The 22,851-nt window shown below is 47.2% G+C and overlaps 1 long non-coding RNA gene across 2 annotated transcripts; it reads left to right on the top strand.

Annotated features, from left to right (window-relative positions):
• Positions 1–1,761: 1,761 nt before the first annotated feature.
• LOC119156502 lies at positions 1,762–22,602 on the top strand. 2 transcript variants are annotated; one of them, XR_005107161.1, is made up of 6 exons: positions 1,762–2,207; positions 2,442–2,600; positions 3,587–3,641; positions 12,232–12,337; positions 14,428–14,499; positions 20,925–22,602. It is a non-coding gene; the product is annotated as an uncharacterized LOC119156502 (long non-coding RNA). The 2 variants fall into 2 exon arrangements; XR_005107162.1 differs by lacking the exons at positions 1,762–2,207; positions 2,442–2,600 and adding an exon at positions 2,623–3,474.
• Positions 22,603–22,851: the final 249 nt, after the last annotated feature.

Genomic DNA, 22,851 nt, shown 5'->3' with positions numbered 1-22,851 from the left:
TCCATCAATAAACACAGGGGACATGAACTGGTGTCCCTGCTCAGCAGGTTCCCCAGGAAATAGGCTTAAGGTTCTTTGCTTAGACTGCATTTGGTCTCAGCCAGGTGGGGATCCTGTGGAGCACTTCTGGAGAAGTCCAGACTGGTTAGTGCGCATTGATGTAGGGAAATGCAGCCTCTACCTGTGAAAGAGTATGCTGGTCCCCCATTGTTGCAGACCTGCCCACCGACACACAGCAGGTCTTTTCCCCCAATTCTAGCAGAAGGGTCTGACAAACACCAACTCTAAATCCAAGGGAGGGGAAGAGGGACACCTCCAAAATGTTTGGTTTGCTGTAGTGCAGTTTGTGTGAGGGGCAGGCTAGAGCAATTACCAGCATGCAACAAGATTCCTGCTATGTTCATTGGAGTGTGTTACTTTACTATGTGTCAATACAAACCTAGAGCCATTTTTCAGTTTGCCAATGGCTATAATTGAAAAGACATGAATTGCCCTCAAGAGATTCCCCACTGCTCTGCATTATTATCTGCTGGATGGCAGCTCTATAGGCCATGTATCATTTTTTTCAAATAACCAGTTAATTACTAAATAAAACAACCCAGCTTTCAAGCTGATTAGCCTAGATTAATGACCAGCAGCATGTTTCACTCTCCTCAACAATTTATCATGGAAAAGAACTATGTCTTTAATGATTTAGGTACCTGGTCTATTGAGGCTTGCTCCAATCTGTACAGCCTCCAATTTGATTTAATTGCTCTTCTTAGTTTGTGACCTGGAAAAAACCAAGTGACAGCTCCCATTAGTGAAGCCCAGCTTGCAACTCGCTTGCAGTGTTACAAAAGCTCACTGGGTGTCTTTCTCTGCTGACTTCATTAAGAAGATATATAGAGGTCAAGTGTCACTTTGGCACAGAACAAGTACCACGCCGTTTATCAGCTGAAACAGGTTGAATCAACCTGTGTATTTTATTTAAGTTTATATTCATTCTTTTTTCCTCTTACAGTTATTAAAAGTTGTTTTTAGAAGCTCCTTGTTTTGTTTAAGCCAAGGCTGAATTTACAGACTGGTCTTAAAGGCATTCATTGCAGTTCGTTTATTGTTACTTTGGCTTGAAAACTTTGGCATTGCACTCCTCTACAGTTATTCAATAAAAGATCTTTTGTTATAAGGGCCTATTCAGGGCCCTTGAGTTTGCTTCCTAATTAATATTAGACTTCCTCGCAGTTGTGCTCTGTACTACAAATGCTTACTTCCCAAGGATGTTGCTGCAAAGGCACATTGAATGTGTCTTTAAGTGCATCCTGAATTACTGACTGATTATTGGGCAAATCCCTGAAGTCTTCACTTAGCCAAAACTCCACTTAAGACAATAGGCCTATGGGAGTTGTCTCATCATTAACTGAGCTCCAGCAGTTGTCTGGCACTCGGTGAACTAAGTCATGGTCACTGCCCCTGAGAGTTTACCATCTACATTGGAGACAAAGGCTAACAAGGCTGAGGAGGTAATGAGGCAGCATGAGCTGGAGCAGGGCTCCTGGACCCCGCAATGCATTTTGTTCTTGAGGGGTTTATGAAGGGGCAAGGGGACCGCTGCTAACAGCACTGGGCACCGTAGTGGTGTTAAAGGCAGATTTTTGGCGTGAGCTGTTGCTAACACAGCCTCTTTTGTTGTGCTTTTCAGCAGAAAGGCCAAAATAGATTAAGTCCCTGCTATGTCCTACCCTTCTAGGAAGATTTGTAGCTCTCCTGGACTGGGAGCTGCTGGACAGGGTTGCTTTGCACTGTCTTGTTCTGGGATTTTCCATCTGAGGGGGCAGTACTGTCAGGCTGACACTGTCTGAGGTTTTAAATCCCTGAGGTTAAACTGCCTGGTGGCAAGGCCAGGACAAGCCCATCAGAGACACTTGGATAAATGTCTGTGTGACACCAGACAGTCCCTAGCTGCAGCTCGCTGATACTGGCTGAGCAGCTCGCCATACACCTGGTGAAAGCTCTCTTCTGAGGAACAGACCTAGCCACCATGTTGGTAACACCGGGTCAAGTGGCTGGAGCACATCCTGGCCATGTCTAGGCTGACTCCGTGGTGGTGGTCACTCATGGTGGCCAGGTGGAGAAGCCTGGAGGACCAGTGGGCACTGATGGGCTGGTGAAGTGGAACGGTGTTTGGGGAGAGCAGGAGCTGTGGTTTGTGCCTGAGGAAAAGCAAGGTGGGAAAGTGGTAATTTTTTTCACAAGTATATGGTTACCTTGCTGTGGGGAGGTAGGCAGGTGCACAAGGCAGCCACATAGCCCAACACCCCCCCACCCCTCACCCTTTTTTTTTTTTTTTTCCTCTCTATCAAAAGCATAGCAGGCCTAGGAAAGGATGGCTGTGACTGCCTGACATACATTCATAGGGAGCTCAGACAAATCCATTAATTTTTGTTTCTCCCTTCCTACAGGCAACTGTTATTAGTTAATCCTTTTTGCAAGAAAGCAGGATCTCGGGGAAAGGTGGAAGAGATTGACTGGTACCAGCGTGAGCATCATTATCAGTGTCCTGGGACCTGTACCCTGTGTGCCATAGAGATTCCTGCCAAGCCTGCTAGAAAGCTGTAAAGGTCCGCAGTCCCCTTATCTACCGTCTGTATAAGCCCTATTACTGCTGTGCCCCCTCAGTGCCATCCTACGTGAACACTGAGCTCTCATATTACCATTGCTGGAGAGGGGACTCCTAGCCCTGCAAAAAAAATCCCTTGCGAAGAAATGCGAAAGTATTTCATTTCATATAGTCCTTGCCGTTACTCTAAGGGGAAAAAAAATACAGTACTAGGTACTCAGAAGAATGAGGGAAACCCAAGGCCTGTGTAGCACCACTCCCTGCAGACAGCCTTGGAGCTGCTTTTGTGCCATGGATAGGTACGTGCACATACCTCCCTACCCTGTGGCTGAGTGACCTTAAGTATAGAATTTAACATAATTGAGGGTTGCTGGTTTATTTGCCGAGCATGTACGTGAAGTATGGGCAACATGCGATCAAGTTTCCAAGTTTTTCACCAATCTTTATTCCTGCAGGTAGAAACCCCTATGTCCCTATTGTGTAGCCCAGGGCAGACAAGCACAGGTCTGTTCCTGCAGACAGTCCTTGCCCGCAGAGTATTACTGCGGGAACCTCTCAAGCAGTCATTCCCCAGGGCTCTGCAGCAGGACAGGGGACATGGACAAGAGGTGCTGGTGGCAGTTGCAGAGCATGACAGCTCGTGGCTGTGTGTGATGTGGGTCTGTCTTAATCACCTTGCAACAATCACAAAGCTTCATCCCCCTGACCCCTTCCTTCACCCAGTCCCTCCTGCTGCTATAAGCTGTTTGATCGGGGTATGAACCCAGCTGTGAGTGAATGTGGGCAGGTGTAAAGCCCTTTCCTAATCCCCTGGCCATGCACCTGGGTTCCTGTGGTACACTTTGAACATGTGCCTCAGATCTTCATTTCGGGAGGTAAGAGCTGCTTTCCATTTGCGTAAGCTGGTGTCTTATGCATGCTTTTTGGGTTTTATTAAAGCAGCCTAAAAACTCCTAATCCTCCCTTTCTGCCTCATATTTCCCACAGGTTGCACTCCTGAGCCCTGGTGCCCACTGATGGCTCATTTTTGTCATGAGAGAAGGTGGGTGTTTGCTTTTGTAGTGAAATGTAGCTGCCACCAGCTGACAGAAGAGATGTGTGACAGAGCCAGTGTTGGTCCCAGCTTCTGGTGTCTGCACCATATCATTGAGGACTGACACAAGGGATGTGTGAGGGCAACAAGTCAGCCAGAGTCACCTTGGTTGCCTGCAAGCAGCTATCAGTGCTGAGCAGTACAGACCCCCCAAGGGAGAAAGAGGAGAAGGGGAGGTCTCTCCCAGTTCACACTCTCTCCTGTTACTAATGGGGACAGGTCACAGCTATGGGAATAAGGCACGAGGCATTGATTCATTGAGCTTTTTTTTGTAATGCTGTAGATCATCATTAATGTTCCCAGTTGTGCTTTCTGCTGTTCCCAGGGGGACCACTTAATGACATAAAGAGCTTAATAAGGAGAAGCTGTGGTCACCGCTGAGGGGAAGGGTCTGGCTAGCTGCTTGCCAAGGGTTGTGCTGTTTATCAAATGTAGCATCAGCCTCTAAATATTTCTCACCACTGGGACTGAGACAATCACTTTGCAGAGAAGGTTATCCAGTAAATCTGGCAGGTTAGAAACGGAGACCAAGAAGGGAGCATGTCTTAGGACCATACTGGTCTCTGAAAGCTTTTGGCAGGTATCTGGAGGGGGCTGTTTGCTGTTATGAACTGTGATTATACATTGGCTGTGGATAGGAGGTCTTACAAGCCATGCAGTGGGGTTTTCTACTGGAGTGTTTTTCTCCCTGTTCCACTCTCTTCTGGGGTGAGATTCCAGAAGGCCAGGCAAGGAGCTGGTGCTGGGCCCAGTGCTATGGAGCTGGAGGAGCCCAGAGCCCTAGGAAGGGTGGGGAAGCAAGCAGAGGGAGGAATCTGGTGTATCTGTAAGAGTAAAGAGCCACAGAGAAGGCACCCCTGCATGCTGTCCTTTGTGAAACCATCAGGTGCAAATGTATTACAATTTATCTTTCCTACTTGTTGAAGCCATCCCACAGTACGTATTATTTGCAAGCATAATTTAACTGTACAAATGTATCTTAGAAGTAGACGTCTCATCTGAACTGACTTAGCTCCTGCCTTCCCAGGACTTAAACACCTCTCCTAAGCATTAACCTTTCCAGCAGTATTTCAGCTGGATGAGTTTACTTTCCAGCTGGAGCTTGGACAGACAGATTAGCCCCAAGTAGTTTATGATAGTTTCAGATCTGGAAGTCTTTACTTCAGTGGGAGAAAGTGCTTGTGTGAAGCCACAGCTCAGACACACACTTCAGGGTCTTTCCTCCAGACGTCTACTCAAACACCCTTCTAGCAGAGCTTGTTGAGCCTTTCCCATCATTCAGGATACCTTCACTAGGATACCCGTGAGCAGGTGGACAAATCTGCAGCCAGGGTAGCAGTGGGGTGCTGAGCCCTCTGTCATATTAAACACAGCTACAAGACCAGTTTTCATCTTGGTGTGAATTGATACTCAGCATTTAGTGCAGAGTAGGTGTTAATGGAAGGTCATCTAAGGCTTTTCTGCAGCATAATTATGGGGCTATTTCAAGCTTTCTCCTTTGGTTTTAATGCAGATCAATGTCATAAATTGTCAAGAATCATGAAGTGAAAGTGTCTGTGAGGCTGCTGGATCACCTGCCTTCCAGAACTGCTTCTTGCATACTAAATTTAGAAATTCATCACCTGAGACCCAAACTTCCAAGTGTTTCAAATGCTTGCCAACACTGAAAGCATTACCGGAGGCTCAAGGTTGGATCATGCCACTAGCATGAAAAGCAGGCAAATGGAGTTGCTGCTGGCTATGCAACGCGTAAGCCCTGAATGGAGGCTGTGTGGGCTGATTTCCCCAAATGACACTATTTCTCATGCTTGTTCCCATTAGTCACCCAGTCGCTGCTCTCAGGCTCCCATCTCTGTATGCACAGACTGGGGCATTGTGCTTATCTAGTTTGGGGCATACTTAAAGTCTCATTCATTTCTACCGCACATACAGCAGATCTGCCCCCTTGATTTAAGAGCTAAAGGATCTTTGGCTAGATTGGCTTTAATATCTCCTGCAGTATTTCATTTCAGCAAGTCCCGATTTCCTCCTGTAGTTCATGCTCTCAAACAGCTTTCTTGGCTCTTCTTGCCTTTGTTTTCCTCACAATTTAAAGGCACTTAATTTAATTTCAGGAACTTTTTTGGAGGGGGAAGAGATGATTATTGATTCAATGGAAACTGGAACTCTTACCTATGCTTTTCGTTCTAGTTTTCAGGTGCAGCATCCAGATAACTTGTGCATTGGAATTTGCTTTGGGACTAATAGCATCAGTAAAGCTCTCCCTGCCTGCAAGGTCCCTGCAGCAGTGGACTGGTGATTTACTTTGTTGACAGCCGTGCGTGTTGCAGTGCTGCACACCATAGCTCTGCTGTATCCCTTCCACACTGGGCATCGTCCAATTGCCCTCCTTCTGCTCAGGTTGCTGCTTTCTTGTTGCTTAAATGTTTTTATTGCAATGAAGAAAAGTAAGTCAAAGGGGAATTGTTTTTAAAATCAAGACTAACCCCTACCTTGGTGGGGCTCCTAAAACAGGGATTCCCTTTGCTGGGGCAACCGTAATTTTTCCGGGGTGGTGTTGCTATAGAGACAGTGTCCGATCTCTCTCTGTTAATATTGCCCTTTTGGAAGGGCCCTGAATAGGCGCTGAGGTAGGTAAATTTATGCGGTGACACCGAGCGGGTGATTTTATTCTGACAAATTCCTGCAACATTTGTTTCCAGGCTTGTCTGAGGGCCGGGACGCAGTGTTGGGCTTTTTGTCCCACGTGCTGCCCTCACGGGGACGGAGTTAATGGAAGCCTTGTTCAGAGCCGCTGGGGCAGAAATTTTTTTGCTGAGGGAGACAAAAGCTGAGCGGGCCACCTCAGAGGTTGCTTTGGGAAGGCCGTCTCTTGTGGGCTCTCAAAGGAAACGGGAGATAACACTCGGCCCAGGAGACTCATCAAGCGTTTTCAAGCACCTTCCTCTCCGCTGCCTTGGGCTTGCACATCTGCCTCCTGCAGCATCTTTTCTAGGGTGGCAGGGAGGGGGTATCTCCAGAACACATTAGCTAGAGTTGGTTTTTCACAGCCTGGCAGAAGAATAATTGTCAGCGTTGTGAAACATGGCCCGGAGATGCTGTTGGAGTGAGATGGCTGTGATGGGGCTAGTGGCAGAAAGCAGCAACAGGAAAGGGCACAAAATGTCCTTACCTGACTGGGGCCGTGCGGACTGGTCCCAGTGTAGCAGGGCTGTCTGGGTCCCTGACTCTGCTCATTTGTGATTGTACCAGCAAGTACAACTGGGAGTTGAGCAGAGAAAATGGAGCGCCTAGGCTGCCAGCATCAAAGCTGCGTGTCAGCAGCTCTCTGTGGATTTGTTTGAGGATCTGGGTATTTCTGTGTTTCCTGTGTACTCGTGTGTTCTCAGGAGGGCTGCAGCTCCTGGAGTCACTTGGTTATGACAGACCATCAGCTGCATTTTGTGGAAATATGTTCATGGGGTCCAAGAAACGCTGCACACCATGAAGACTCTGGGATCACATCATGCAGAGGCTGGATCCCCACTGAGGTCCTTCCAACCAGACCATGCTTGAGGCCCAGTTCCTGCATCTTGTCACCCTTGGGGCTGGAGGCACATTAACAGCAAGTTGTAATAGGGCAGCTGAATAATCCTCGAGGGTAGAGGCAGATTGTTCTGATACAGAACACCTCTAAGACAGGACTGGGTAAAGCACTTAAACCCAAAGTCTGGCTGGTGATGCTCCATGTCTGCTGCTCTGCTCTCTGGGGACAGCAACATTTCAGCAAAAGAGAAATGCATTCAGCAGAAATTTATCAAAGAGCACAGACTCTTTAGAACTGAGCAATGCTTTATCACTATAAAATATGGCCTTTCGATTCTACCAATTTATAAGAGAGGAAATAATTTCTAATGAATAAATTATTGGATTTGGTGTGTTTCTGCTCTGTAAGTGTCCTAGTTTTTCAGATGCACTTCGTAAGTTTGGGGGGTTATTTGCTAGTCTGCCTGGGAAGGACAGTGTTTTGTGGTGAGTGGAATTTGAAATAACTTTTTTTTCTCCTACATTTTCCTGTTTAGCAATACAGTCAGTCATATCACTGTTCTTCTGACTGGGACTGAGTGTCTCTTGTAAGTACAAATAACTAGATCAATCCAACTGGATGTTAGCATTTTTAATGCAACATATTTGGGTATGACATTAGTTGTGGTATTGATGCAGAGATTATTAATCAAAGGCAGCCTATGGACTCTGATCAATAGAAGGCTCCAGGCTGCTGCGTTTTCTCTTTTCTTTTTTTTTTTTTTTCTTTCCCCAAGAGTATCTTTTTTTTCTTCTTTCTCCTTCCTTCAGCTTTTCTCCCATGCAAAACTGCCATTTCAGTGCTGCTTTTTTGCAGAGAGATACCAGTTTTTCAGAGAGATGAGCATGTAGCTACTTGTATTCACACAGGACATCAGGGTTAGCTCTGTAGGACAGTTAGGATGCCCAGATGTTGGCTGCTGTGTAGAAAATGTGTTCAGGCATGTCAGGAAGAACAATGCTATGGAGGTGTAAAACATGGCTCTCGTTAGGATGGCTGTTGTGTGGGGCAAGCAAGACCTTTACTGTTGTTATTATAAATTTAGTTGGAGCAAACTGGAAAGCAGAAAAGGGGAGTATCTCTGCTTATATATTTGCAGTGGCTGCTGATACAGAGTGGGGCACAAAGCCATCTCAAGTGTCAGCTAATCTCTGCCTTGGACTATACGTTTTGTCAGCTGGACGGTGGTTTGGCAAACACTTGTGTCTGCAATGTGGCATGTATTCCTGTGAGTTGTACCATTGAGTTCAGGGAGGCTTCTCACGTGCAGAGGCTTTTGCAGAAGGGAGACCCTAATCCAAGGAATTTTGTCAGGGTTACTAAGGACTTCTTCCCCTGAGCCCCGTGTTATGAGCCTACCTTCGTGGGCAAGCAGGGTTTCTCCTGCCCTGAGCCCTGCTGAGAGTTGAGAGGACTGTTGGTTTACTTGCTCCTTTTGTTTTAATGAAAGGGCTCATTCTCTGTAAATACACATGCATAATTTCCATTTTCTCTCTGGGGGCTGGTGGCCCACAGAGGACCGCGGGGCCTTGTTTCTGCTTGCACAATGTATGATTCCTTTGTAATGTAAATCTAGCAGAAAGCAGAGTTACAGCTCCAAACCTGGATCATTTACAACCATATAGCTAAGCAAGAAACCACTCTCAATAGCACACAGCAACATTTTCAGCCCCTGTAAATAATCCCCAAAGCCACACAGCACTCTAACAAAGTAAAGCTGGCTGGATGACTTGGGGATACCGTGCTTTAGGGATGACACTCACCAATCTACAGCCTGGAATGTTTGAAGGAAAAAAAAAAAGCCTTCTAATATAATACTGCCATTTAAGAGAAATCAGAACTGAAAAGCAGCTGTCAAACTTTAATTTCCTGGCTAATGAATGACCATGAATCCATTCTTTAATGATTCTTGACCCTAGAAACAAAATGTATTAGCACTCTCAGATTTTGCACAGTAGTGCTAAATGGGGCATGTAATGTACTAATTTAGTGCCTCTTTAGCATAATCACAACCTACATGCACAGCTACATTTCCTTGGCAGGCAGCTTTCACAAGACCTGCAAAGAACTTACATAGGACATTTCACCCTATTATTCATTTCATTGATGGCTGGGAATCGATATATGTGATTTTTTTCCCTGTCCTGTCCTTCTCTGCAAAAAAGCATAAAATCATCGATTGATCCTCATGAGGTGATTAAAATGCCAAGAATTCTGTGCTTTTCTCTGCCTGCAATGGGGAGATATCTAGTTGTACTGTGTGTTTAACCTGTGAATCTTAAAGCCCACAAACCTGCTTTCCAGGAGAAGTACAGGGTCAAACAGAATGAACAGCACTGGCCAAAGGCTGTGTGTAGCATGTTAATTTGAAAGAAGCACAGGATAAATATTCCTGGTTAAATGAAATTTTATTTTGAAAAATGCAGTTTTCAGGATGATCATCCTAAAAATGTATGTTTAGCAATGACTTGGCTTGACTCTCCCATTCAGAAAGAAGGCAGCCTGAGAGGTGAAAGCACTCTGCTTGATGACTGCCGGCTTCCCTTTGGTCCCTTTTTGGCTCCCGGGGCACAGAAAAAGCACAGCACAGTTATCTTGTAACATCTGTAAGCCAAGAACATTTCACTTAAGCATCCATTGAAGTACCTGTGGCATGCCTCATTCAACAGCTTCTTCCAATTTTTTGAGATATTTTTATGTTCCATTAATTCCAATTTTAATCTCTCCTTATAGAAATAAGGGACAGTCGAGGTCAGAGGTACTTCTGGAGATTGTCTATTCCAACCCTCTGCTCAAAGCAGTCAGCTAGGGCAGGTTGCCCAGTGCTGTGTCCAGTTGGGTTTTGAATATTTCCAGGGATGGAGACTCCACAACCTCTCTGGGCAACCTATTACAGTGTCTGGCCACCTTCACAGTAAAAATGTATTTTCTTTTTTTTTTTGTGGATTTAAGTGGAACCTGTGTTTCAATTTATGCAATTGCCTGTTGTCCTTTCACTGGGCATCACTCAGAAGAGCCTGGCTCCAGCTTCTTTATACCCTTACAGCAGATATTTATACACATTGATAAGATCCCCCCAAGCCTTCTCTTTTCCAGGCTGAGCAGTCGCATCTCCCTCAGACCCTGAAAGTTCAAACGAACCACAGAGAGCAACCTTGACCGTGCAGGAGCAACTGTGGATCCTTCTTTGCATAGTTTTAGCTAGGGTTTTTCTATCTTCTCTCATCTCCCCTCTGTAAATTATTGTAATGGATGAGCTCTTTGGAGTGCACTTTGAATGGATGTGGATCCAGATGGAGCCACAAACATCCTGAAGATGTTATTGTAACACCATAACAGCATCCTTGTAGCAGTTTGCCTGCTCCTACCTGGTTTGCACAGATGCATGAGGGAGTCCACAAAGATTTTGTTATGAGATCAGGCCCCCAAATTCCACAATGCAATTAAGCGATTTGTTATTTATTATGTTAGCTTTTACTTGGTCTAAATGATACTGGGGCCACTGCAAGGAGCTCCGTGTATCTGTGTGGTCTACAGCAGGCAGAGCACTGCGTGTGCTGTGCTCCTGCACGGGGTTTGTCATGAAATCAATCCTTCCTAAACCTTGTTATCCCCCTGCGTGCGTGCAGCTTGCTGGGGCCTGGGAGCTTGGGCAGCCCCTGCCCGCCGCTGTGCAGGGAATTGGTACGGACCGATAGAGGCAGCTAGGGGAGACGACACACAAGCAAAGATACTTTGCGCTGGAAACAGACTGTCTTTGTGGTTACAGGAGAAGGTGTGAAGCTCCACACCTCTTTCTACTCCTTGAGTGTCTAGGCACTGCTGGAGGTGTTCAGCCAATTAGCGCGGCCAATCCCTTTCTAAATGTTTTTATTTCCATAAGCAGGCTGCGCTTTAGAGAGAAAAACCTGGAGCCATGCCAGGCTCTTTCCAGAAATTCAGGAAAAGGAAATGGGATTGTTAAATAAAATAGACTGTGCTGATCTAGGAGTTCCTAAGGCAGGCTGTACAGGCTGATAGCGCTTGCCTCTGCCGTAAGCAGTGCCGCCCATGCAGAGGGGCTCTGTCTGCTTGGAGGGCTGGGGTCCAGCCTAGCAGCTGGCATGACAAGGATAAGGTCTGCTCTCGGTTATTCTCAGGAGAACCCAGAGAACAGTCCAGATCACTATATTATCTTGCATTTCTGCTGTATGACTGAATGTTCGAGCAATGATGCAGAATTTAAGACAGCCTGTGTGAAAAACTTGCCTTTGGTGAAAAACTGAGTCCTGTTGCCCTCTCAGATAAGACTGTGACTTCTGGGGAGGGTCATCTGTGCTTAACGCTCAGCACCACCCAGTATTTGATTGATATTCATTCTTAGGGCTTGGTGAGCTGCCCCAGCTGTGTCTGTGGCTCCTTAGCCTGTAATTCCCACAGATATTTGGGATGAGGTCTTTGGAGGCAGGAGTGTTTGTGGGATTTGAAGGAAGCAATGCGATTTTTAGGAGAGATTTCCTGTATGTTGTTAATACCATTCCCAAACTGCACAAATACAGCACATAATCACAACACCTGAAACTCCTGAGCTGCCGTTATTAGCAGGAAGTTAACAAGCAATCAGAGGCTGCAATTGTTGCAGCTATTTTTAATAACAAATACAGATAAATTGCATCTTACCAGAGATAATTCGCAAAAAGTAAAACTTATGCCAAGTTGACCGGGTAGCATTTTTTTCTTTCATCTCCAATAACAGTTAACGTTAAGACTTAATTACACAAACATTTAGAGACCATAAGGATGTTTTCTGTCATAGGTACTAAATATATTAGTATTAAAATATTAATTAACTAGTGCTGCCTTGTGTGTGCGCACAAATTACAGCTGCTGCGGAGGTGAAAACCAGTCACTTCTTACTGATGTCTGTTCTGCTCTGTATAGAGTCAAATCTGTCTACTCCCATTAAGACCCTGTTTTCATATATTAATTTTTAAGGTGTTGGCTGTATCATCATATCATCGGCAAGCCTTGAAAAGCCTCTGAGCCTAGGACTCTCCAAGACACACAGATGTCTTCAGCTGGGCTGGGCCCCTGTTAGTAGGTGAGTAGGGAATGCAGACTCCCTGCTGTGCTGGGGAATGGGGTGGGAGGCTGCAAGCCACCTTCACGGACCCCAGAACCTTGTGCTTGAGTGATGCCCAGGGCTTTGCTGTTGCCTGGAGGCTGGCGTGAGGCATGCTGCCCCTCAAGAGGATGAGGGGAATTGGTGCTGTATGCTGGATTGTCAGATGAGTCTTTTGAGGCCACAGGCTCCAGAGCCCAAACTGGGGGTCTCTGGGCCAGGACCATAAGAAAATCACAAGCCATATATTTAGGATGAGATTTATTTAGGGACATTGTTCCTCATGTAGCCCCCTGTGTTGGAGATTTCAGTATCTTTGACAAAAAGAGGCACTCTCTGAGTAGCTGGACTAGACTTGGCCCTGTAACCCTAACTCAGACCCGATTTGCCTGCCAGCCCTCTCCCCAGCCTCACACAGCAGACGGTGGGACCAGCTTCACTGCTGATGAAGTGCATCTCAGAGATGTGGGTTTCCAGGAAGGCACTCTGAAATCCCACAGCCAGCCCAGGAGAGCGCTGCGTGTCCCTGTGGCTGGTGGCCTGGCTTGCAGGGTGAAGGCGGGAGGGGACAGAGCAGCACCAGGGCTGCGGGTGAGGTTCCCTGCATACCAGCCCTGCAAGCACTTGGTATGTATGATCCTGGGCCCAGCCCATGGGAATGCTCAGAGCAGCTGGTGCTGGAACGTGCTGGTATTTTGCGTTGTGAAAAGCGGTGTGTGAATTGGCAGTTTTTCACTGAGCTGAGCAGCAGGGGCTGAGCCCTGTTCTCAGCAGAGATTACTCAGTGCCACCGCATGTGCTGAGGCATCAGCCCTCACCCACTGATAACCCACACTCCTTTCTTAAAGGAAATACGGATTCTGTTGTGTACTATTTAGTTGAGAAACCTGGCTGTGACGTCCATGGACTGTTTCTGACGCAGCCCTGTAACTGTTTAGGAAGGCAGAAACAACGTCCTGGGGTGCTCTGAGATCCCCTGGCCGATGCAGCAGATCCCTGAGGACACGAAGGAGCTGCAGGAGAAGTTGCCCTCTGTGGGTGCCAGTGGCACTCAAACCCAAAGCTAAACCCATCCAGCTCTTACTGTCAGCCTGCCTCGTTCCCCGGGAGCTGCCAGGCTCAGCCCTGCCCCAGCACCTGCAGCCCAGAGGTGGGTGCCCTGCACCCCATCCCGGGTGGCACGTCCCACTCGTGCTCTCAGCGGCTCCTGTATTTTTTTGTGACAACAGAGGGCACCAGCGGCCCTTGCTAACAGCGGGCTCTGCCCTGCCTGGCTCCCTGGGACGTGCAGGGCTGCTCAGAGCGCTTGCAGACCTGTGGGAGGAAGCAGCCTGCAACCCAAAGCCATCCTCCTCCTCGGGTTTCGGTAGATGGATGCGGTGGGGCTCGTGGCTCGCTCCCACTGGGCCCGCGTGGGTGTCCGTGATGACACGCAAGTGCAAGAGCGACGGTTCGGATGCAGCTGGTGAAGGTGTGCGCCGGTGCGGTGCACACGCGTGGCTGGGGGCAGGGAGGGCTTGCACCAGGAGGGCCACCTGTGAGCCTTTTGGAATTCTCAAAGGGTCATTCTGCACCTCCAGCCCAGCAGGCCCCAATCCTGCCGTCTGCACCCAAGCAGAAGGCACTGAAATGTGGGAATTTGAGGTTAATCTGCAATGAAATGGTGCAGATCAGAGGCTGGGCCTGAATCTCCCCTGCATTACACCCAAGCTCAGCTTCGCTGACAGCTCTGTAATGCACGAGATTTGGCTACAGCGAAGCCCGCAGGGACCGCCCTGAGCTAGCTCCAAGCTGCTCTGCTCCAGCACTGGTGTCAGGGTAGGAAGGAGCCCAGCGCAAGCCGGGCTGCTTGAGCATGAAATCTCCAGCAGATCTGAGCTGGTGACGTTAGGTGGTTAGCAGTACCAGCACTGGTCCTTGCAGAGGTAACCCCCATAAAGCAGGAGGCGGCACTCTGGGCATATCCCTGCGCCATGCAGTAGGAATGGGGCTGCTTCCAGTCTGCTCGGCCTCTGCCATGCAGATCCTGTCTCTTTCCACTTACCCACTTGTGTTTATCACCACTGCAGGTGCGTTCAGCTCCAGGATGAAGACAAGTTGAAGCTGTATTTGTTCCTTTCCTGACACAGCTATCTAAGCAGGTAAGCAGCAGGCGCTTTTAGTGATAATCCACTGCTTTTGATCATTATATCACACAGCAAAATAATCAGGGAGTAGAGCAACAAAATACAGGCACAAGTACTTCTGATGAACAGCCCCTTTAGCAGAACATCCTGATTTACTGCTGTTGTGAAAGCAGAAATAGGCAGTGATTTTATTCATGCTTTCTTCCATGCAGCGCTGGGATGGAGTTCATCTCTGTTCTGGTTTGTGGGATGCTTTTTCTTTGTTTCATCTTAATTTATGTGAGAAAGATGAAGGGAGAAAAAACAATGATGGAGGGGAAAGGGCTTTGAGCAAAGTGACACATTGTCACGCAGTACTGAAAACGTCACCCAACCTAGTGACATTAATAGGACTACTTGCAAGAGTAAGAGCTCCTCGCACAGCTTAATCCCTTGAGTAAGGATTGAGTGGCTGAGTAGACAGATCCTGGCAGGATCAGGCCATAGAGCTGTGCATGTGTACCATAACCCAAAGTCTGTACTGGGGCCTCGGCCTCTTCACTCCTGCAAATTTGATATACCTTGCTTATTGCAGCAGGACTGTTTGCATACCCAAAGATTTACTCACACGAGCACAGGACACTGGATGCTCTGTTTATCCACAGCCTACAAGCATGAAGGTCCCAAGTTTCTTCCACTGCCAGGGGACATGTGAAAGCTTTGAGCACATGCTGCAGAGATAAGTAGAGACATATGCTTTATGCCAGGCCAAGATGTTTTTATAAAGAGTTTCTGGCCACGTCTGGTAAAACATTTAATAACTTTTCTGCCAGCAGTCAAATATTTAAAAGCAGTAATAAAAGTTCCTGTGTGAGTCAGAGTCCTACAGAAATCCTGCTAGTGAATTTCCCCGTGGTAGCCTGCAGGACTAGCAGGAAAAAAAATACCACAGAACTCTGCTGGTATGAAGTATTTTTTAACAAGTCCTTGGAAGTGGCATGGAATGTCCCTGCAAAGCCCCTGAAACCAGATCCCAGGCTATGTGCAGCCTAAACAGTAATTCTGGTGTTTTTTTCTTTAATTACTATAGCCGCAAATCCTGTTTTACTCCTAGGGAATCACAGAGAGGCCAGTTTCAGTGTGACCTTTAAGTGGCATCTCGCTTATAGAAGAACATGCACAAGTGCATATTCCTTTAACCTGGACTCCAGCATACTCGAACGTCCGTACCACAGATGGAGCAAAACGCTGCCCTGATATATGTGTGACCTGGGCTCAACTCTCCTCTCTCCCTTCCTGCTGAGCTCTGCTCTTGAAGTGCTAATGAAGTACCTCTTCTTTCTCTTTCAAAGTCCTCAGGTGATCTCTTTCTGCTTGGAAACTGCAGTGAGACCCTGGGCTTTTTTGGCAATGAATCTCATTAAGATCCAAGGCCACGAAAGCTTCTCTTCTAATTCTTCCTGCTGCTAAAGCCCCGTCAGTAACCAGCGTTCCCTGGTTTGGCTCCCCTGCGGGCAGCAGTGTGGGGGACCTGGAGCAGGGCAGGCACAGGTATCTCTCAGCAGCCTGCTCTGACCCCAGGTTCGTGGGGTTGGAGGTACAGGCGTTCACCCTGCTTGCGCTCACCTGCTTGTGTGGGAGATGATGCTGGCAGAGGGGGAGAGGAGGGTGATGCTGCTGGCACCTCCCTGGCAGGTTGTGTGCTCAGGTACTCTGCTGTCTCTGTGCCAAAGCAGAGCTGGTTGGCCTCTGCATTTTGCAAATTGCTTCCACGTTGTGGTTCAGGTCTGGTTTAGATGCTCTTCTCTGGAGTGCACGAAGCTGATCTGGGAGCCCCGCTTGGCCTGAATCCCCCTCCTCACCCCAGGACTTTGTCACTTCTGCAGCTGAAAATCTCCTGGGAGCTACCTGTGTTTCTTTGGTATTTCCAGTGCTTTTGACCACCAAAATGGGAAGAGGAATGTTACTTCCTGACACCAGCATATCAGGAAATGTTTTATTACTTCAGCTCAGCTGTAAAAGTGGGGCAGTTGGTGAGGGAAAATAAGTCTGTCTCAGAGCTGCTTTGCAGATCCCCCACAGACACGCTGTGCCAGTGTGACAGCATCAGTGCAGCATGGGAGACCTCACCAGAGAGGCTTTGAGCTAAGCAGGATCAGGCTCACGCAGATGTGGGTTGCTACCCTGCCTGCTGGGCTGCCCAGTCTGTCTGCAGAGATGCCACCCTGGCTGTCCTAATTCCCCATCCTGTGCTCTAATCGCAACCTCCTCCTCTTGCAGAGTAAAGCCTGATACAACCCGCGCCGTCCCCCTTCCAAGGTTGTTTGGTGTGAACATGTGATCTTTAAAACAACCTGCAGGCAGGATGAAGACAGTTGCTCACCTAATTGTGCATAAGGGCAGTGCTTCTCCCTGGGGATGGAAGAAGGGTTTTCTGTCTCTGGACCTACAGAGGGGGCCTGCGAACCACAGCACGGGTGGCCAGAGGAGCTGGGAAAAAGCAGGGAGGGGGTCATCACCCAGGGCAGGAGGCAGCCTCTCCTTCCCAGTGGCCTTGTCTCAGGCAGAGCGCCCAGCTCCCACAGCCTGCCTGGCGGGCAGCCATCCTCCCAGGGTGTCCGGCCTGCGAAGACGTGCCGGTGGCAGGCTGCTTGGAGCACACAGCAGCGGGGAGAGACACAAGTGTCTGGTTATCCACCTCGGCCGCCTCCTTCCCTCCTCTCCAGGGCAGGAGGTCTGCCCTCCTGGGTGTCACGAGAGACTCTTCCAGGGAGGGTTTGACAGGGCAGATTTATGACAAGCCTGTTACAACTTGTTGCGGATTTGGGTAACACTTGGGGAAAATGCTGTCAACAACTGCACGCTTCTCCCCTTGGAAACCCCGGAGTGCTTTTCTGGGTTCAGCTCGCTGCCACGATTCTGAGGGAGTAGCTGGGTTTCCAGAGCCAGCCCTGCCTGACGGCATGGGGATGGCGGCACGCAGCCGGCTCAGGGTTGCTGCCTCCAAGGATGGCCCCATGCCCCAAGCGGCTGCAGCCCTTTCACATCAGCATGGGTTTGCTGTTCATGGGTGTGATATTCAGCAGAGCAGCAAACAAAAGCGAGGAGGTCCTTCCACCTTCAGATCATCGTAGGATCTATTGAGCAATTCAGTGTGTTTTTCTCATAACGATAGTGCAGCCCTGGGGCTTGTCTCTTAGGTCTTTGCTGGTGCAATGCTGGGCTATTACATCAGTCAGTCAGACTGATGGGGGTCATGGTCCCCAGAGGAGACAACGTGCTGATCCAGACTGTAAAGTTTGCATTTGTCTCTGTATTTGCATTTTCAGCTGGAGGAGAAGTGCCAGGGTCCTGGGATATGTAGAGAGGATTTAGAAAAAGCAGGGCTCCCAGGTCAGCTCCAGGTTTGTCATCTTCTGCTTGAAATCGTGTAAATCTGGGATGGCACTGGTGACCCCTCCACTTGCTTCTGGATGCACACACATTGCTCCTGGTGAATCAACAGCATACCCTATCACAGGTAGCAGAGGTAGCATGGGCCAAACTGGTTTTTGTAGGCAAGGAAAAAACTTCTGTTTGCTGGTCAGATGCCTCAGGGGAAGCTGAAGTGGATGTGAGCAACGGAGCAGCATGCAGGTATGCAACACTAAGAAGTCAGTACACATCCTATGCACAAGATCTCATTCACCCATCTTCAGCACCCAACCTGGGAGCACCGGCAGGAGTGGATGGTGTCATGGATGGCACAGTCGCATTGGTCACCTTTGCTGACGGGATGTACAGATGCTGGTGTTCCCTGTGCAGTGGGGAATTCATGTTCCACAGCAGTCTGCAGGGTTCTGGTGATTCATGGAGAACAGGAAAACCTAGTCTTATCTTCAGGGAGAAAACTGCTGAGCTTCAGGTTTCAAAGCTCTTGGTTCAGTGGCATTACAGGTTCAAATCCTGAGAGGGTCAAACAAGGTCTTTCTTCCTCTGAGACGAATGGAGTGGAGTGTCATGCAGTAAACTGCCTATGATTGTCTTTGCTATATGCTGTGTTACTTTGAAAACAGCTTCGTGACAAATCTTGGCTTTCTGCAAAGTAAGTAGCTGCATCGTTTATTAAAAAGGTTTGCCTTCAGAAACATCGCCACTCTTTTAATGCATCAGACACTCCTGGGAATGAAAGAGACCAGAGGAAAACAAGATACCACTTTTCTTTTCCTACTCTATTTTATTTGACATTTCACTTCTATTTGACTATTTGAAAAAGCCCCAGTGAGGAGAGATCCCTGGCTGTGGCATGTCCCAGCAGACTTGGTGGAGTGTGACAGTGACATGTGCTGCCTGACTCATCTGCATCCTTCCTGCCCGCAAGCTCCAGGGCAGGAGCTCCAAGATTGCCCTTCTCCCAACAGCAGCAGACACCGCTCATCAAGCCCGTTCCCAGGTCTCTTGTAATGGACGATATGGCTCCTTGGGCACCGGCAAAATCACAGCATCAGAGCTGATCAGCAGTGAATAACTAGCATGTTTCTGCCTACTTAGCTGAGACAACACATCCAGACGACTGATAGCTGGAGCGTGAGGTCCCATGCTCGTTTCTTGCAGACCATTGCTGCAGAGCAGCGTGCTCAGGTCTGCCGTGTATAGCAGTGCGTGCAACAGAGACATGCTGCTCCAGGAAGGCACTTGTCAAATGCAAATACTATCACAGGCAAATTCCTCCTCAAACTTCTACAGGGAGAGCTATGTGCAAAAAAAGTCTAGCAAGGCAGAGAAACACTCTTGAAACTTTATGTTTCTCTTCCTTTAAAGCTATCTCTGGTGTTCAGCTATTTCCATACACATACTCCTTGTCTAGGATAGAATATAATGCACAGGATGAAATGTCAAAAAGCAGCCACTGCATTCAGCATGCTCAACAGTAATTTCTTTTATAGCCTGTGCAACTATGTCTTATTTTGTGCTTGATATAGCAAATGTTACTAGTGTCCAGCCAGCACCTTACTGATTTTTAAAAACAGATGGAGAAAGAAGTACTGCAAGCTGCTTTTATGTTGTCTACAGGATGCCCTCAGTGCTTTGCAAATGCCTGGGAGTCCTAAGTAGCGGGCAGGAATTGGCATCCCCTGTTTACACGTGGGAAAACAGAAGTAAAAGAGTTTATGGCTCCTGTTTCCAAAAGCAGTCGCTAGCTTTGGGTCTCTGTCTTTTTGGTGCCAAACTGCGAGAGTTTTTAATGTTCTGGCATGTGTGCAGAACAAAGAGCAAGTGTTCACTAGTTTAACTGGTTTGACTTGTACACAGCTCTGTTGAAAAGGTACCTTGGTGTGAAGTCTGTGTAGCGCAGTGAAGAAGCAGATGTTCCCTCCATCCTCATTGCCCATCAGGTCTGGATTTTAGAAGTGCCCCAGTTGAAGCCAACAGTGTTTGCAGTGTCCAGTGCCGCTGAGAGCTAGGCCAGGTGTTAGATCAAATGTCTGGAGCTGAGCGTGTAACATTTTTTCAGATGTGCTTCTCAGTGATTTTTTTCCAGACAGATGCGGGAAGTCTGTGGTAGAGCTGGGAACAGAGCCTGTTCCTGTGCTGTGAGAGGCTGTGCGTCTGACAAGACACAGGCATGGCCCTACAAAGTAAATGTTGTGATTTCATGGCTGGAGCTGAATGACACCCGACAGTTGCACCAGGGGATTTTATTTTTCCCCTCCCTGTCTCCAGATTCACAGGCATTCACACTGTGGCTAAAGCCTCGGAACCTCTGAAATTCAACGGGAGTAGTTTGGTGCATAATTTTGGGTCAGTTATACCAGTGCATCTTTGTACTCTTGTTTCTGTGTGCAGCTCAGTTATAAGATATCCTTAATGGAGGATAACCAGGCAGAAAGGGTCAGGGAGCTGGTGAGATACAGGTGAAAAGCACATCGTAGGGCTAAGCTTAATACCAGCTTGCACGGAGGAGTGTTTTACACCAGGAGCAGTCTGTTGACTGCAATAGCATGTAATAAGCTGCTTCCTGAGCTGGAGAATGAAGTGAGGACTGGGCTTATGGGTGCGTGATAGATGCTGTGGCTTTGCTTGCTTGGCTGAGTTGTCCAGAAGAATCATGCTTTTCTTTCTTTTTTAACTCATTAATTGAGCTTATCCATGAGTGAGAGCTTGTCATATTCTGTGTCTGAATGTCATGTCCTCTGCCAGTGCTGGTGGTAAGGCAAACCCTGAGCACGCTGCTAGAACTGCCAGGCCTTGGCAATGTCTCACTGGCCTGTCCACAGCTGGGCAACACTTGGAAGGGATGGCCACACCATTGTGGTGTTGACTGCACATCCAGCTCCCTGCTGGTCTGTCTTTTCAATGTTTGCATGAGTGTGACTCCACAGCACAAATTTTTCTGGCCTGCTGTTAGCATGAGTTCATGCTGAAAGCTTGCTTTCGCAGGACATTGTCTTTTATTTGTTTAAAATGTGCTGTTTCCATAGGTTGCACCTGCTCTCAAGGATACTACCCATGGGTAAACATGGAGAAGGCACAAAGCCAGAACCACAAGTGCAGTTTCCATGGGAAATGCAGGCAGGTATATCTATACACATAATAAAATGCTAGGCTCTGTATGACTGCTCTGTTCCCCTGCTCTGGGATGTGGTGAGAAGCACCTAGCCTCTGATAGCAGAGAGGGCCCTGGTCTCCAGAGTGGTGAGATGACTTGGGTGGCTGAGCTCCCTGAAAAAAGCAGTTTAAACCACATCCCAATCAACCCTCTGCCAGTACAGGTCAGAAATTGTAGCTTTTCTTGAGTTGAAACTTCAGTCAGACTTGATTTTCTTTTCATTTCTGTTTTAGAAAATGCCAAATATTGAGCTGTCATGAGTCAAAATGTAGCAAGAGGAATTTCAGACTGAAAAGCAGGACTTGCACTTTCCATTTAGAAGGGAAACTGGGATTTTTTTTCAGCAAAATTGCTTCCATGGAAAAAGGTTGTTGGAGAACATTCTGGTTGAAAGTAATTCAGCCATCTGCCATAAGAATGGACTTGGCAGTTCTGGATTAACAGTTGGACTTGATCTCAAAAGTCTTTTCCAGCCTCTGTGATTCTAAGAGGTGAAAACCCCTCAGACCCTTCCCACTGTGAATATACAGGATTTTCTGCAGTAAAAGCCTGAATCTTTCACTTGTGATTGAAGCCACTTTTTTTTTTTTTTTTTAAAATCATTATCATCATCACTGAAACACTTAAACACGAGGAGTTTGGGTGCAACTAGCCAATACAGGGCAGGGAGCAATCATGAGCTGGCAACTGGCTGGAATCAGTGACCTAATCAGCTATTTCCCTCTCTAATTGCTATGATTCTACGGCTTAAAGAGTTGCACAACATGTATTTTAGTTGGAACAAGACACCATTATTGAGTAAAGTGCATAATAATTGTGCTTCAGAAGGTGAAATAAACGTCTATCACCAGGCACTTTAATCCGTCATCGTACTTTGCTAAATTACTGAAATTGCACTACATTCAATACTTAAATTACTTGTAATAAAGTGATTGCTGAACTGAAACTCACAAAGAGATGTCTAGTACCTAAATTTGTTTCCCTAATTGACAAATTTAGGCTTTGATCTAGGGAGGGAGGAGCACCCACAGCCCTCATTTCAGCTGACAGGGATGGAGGGCATGTAGCTCCTTGCACAGGCAGAGTCTTCTAGCGCAGAAGGTTCCAGCCTGCATGAAGTACCTCTGATTTCCTATGGCTTTCAAGTCCTCGCTTAGGTCACTGGATAGATTTGTTTCACCTACATTTACAAAAACATTAGATTTTGATACAAACCTTTCTGGTAATGATATACCACTTGAAGAAATTGCAGAGCAATATAAGCACTGGCCATTCAATAATTAATAACCTATTTTGCAGACTGGGATAAGTGATTTGACCAAGTAAACATAGCATGAAGGAAAAAGGGATGCTCCTTTTCCTGGATCTCCAATGGCGCTTCAGGCATACCCACAACTTTCCTTGTTTCTTCTTCCTGCATTCCCTCCTCCCTACAGGATTTTAGGTGGCAGAAAGCAAAACTGAAATCAGACCTCTTGGTTTCAGCTCCTGAATATGACAGTTAGATCAGGCCCGCCTAGAAAAGCATTGCTTTTTTGGTTTAGATTGTATTCCAGAGGTGTTAATAAACGTTAAAAAATAATTAACTGATGCTAAACTAAACTCTGCTGGTTTTTTTAAAAAACATTTAGCTAATGTATGTGGTCACATGGGAGGATACATAGAAATTCTTTCCACAGGCCAAATTATATCCTTTTGCAAAGGTGTATAACTCCTTTCTCATCAGACTGAGTGAACAGCTGAGGAAATATCTGTTTTATATAGGGAAAAACATTTTGCGGTTATATGGAAATGATCGT

The sequence above is a fragment of the Falco rusticolus genome, chromosome 13 (genome assembly GCF_015220075.1).
Source record: "Falco rusticolus isolate bFalRus1 chromosome 13, bFalRus1.pri, whole genome shotgun sequence".
Taxonomy (NCBI): Eukaryota; Metazoa; Chordata; class Aves; order Falconiformes; family Falconidae; genus Falco; species Falco rusticolus.
The sequence above is the reverse complement of the archived record's forward strand: the minus strand, read 5'-3'. Positions and strand labels throughout refer to the sequence as shown.